The sequence below is a fragment of the Eimeria mitis genome, genomic scaffold, assembly GCF_000499745.2.
Source record: "Eimeria mitis Houghton genomic scaffold, Emh_scaff2692, whole genome shotgun sequence".
Lineage (NCBI taxonomy): Eukaryota > Apicomplexa > Conoidasida > Eucoccidiorida > Eimeriidae > Eimeria > Eimeria mitis.
In genome coordinates, this window is record NW_013571035.1 from 4,466 (window position 1) to 4,930 (window position 465).

General features: G+C 50.1%; 1 protein-coding gene across 1 annotated transcript in view; it reads left to right on the plus strand.

Annotated features, from left to right (window-relative positions):
- Positions 1–465, plus strand: part of EMH_0057390 (jmjC domain-containing protein, putative) — a gene marked incomplete at both ends in the record, with an annotated part of 7,366 nt that overhangs the window by 4,416 nt on the left and 2,485 nt on the right.

Genomic DNA, 465 nt, shown 5'->3' on the forward strand with positions numbered 1-465 from the left:
GCGCCGACGAGCTGCACATACACCGCAGCAGTTCTTCGTTTTTTTGTTGCATACGCCTCGCATTCCACTCTGCAGCATAATACACATATATATGTCCCTGCTGCTGCTGCTGCTGTTGCTGCTGCTGCTGCTGCTGCTGCTGTTGCTGCTGCAGATATGGTATGTGGTGCCCCCATCCCGGGCTCCGTCAGTTGAGCGTACACTGCAATCTTACTTGGCTGATCGAGACCCTCACTATGTTTTACATTCTCTTACAGTTCAGCTTCCCCCTTCTCTCTTTGTAGAGAATAATATTCCCGTATATAGAATAGAACAACACCCAAAAGAATTCGTTATGTTGTGGCCACGTACTTACCATGCAGGATTCAATGCAGGGTAAGGTTTTATTAGTACTCCTCCTGCTGCTGCTGCTGCTGCTGCTGCTGTTCCTGCTGCTGCTGCTGCTGTTCCTGCTGCTGCTGCTGC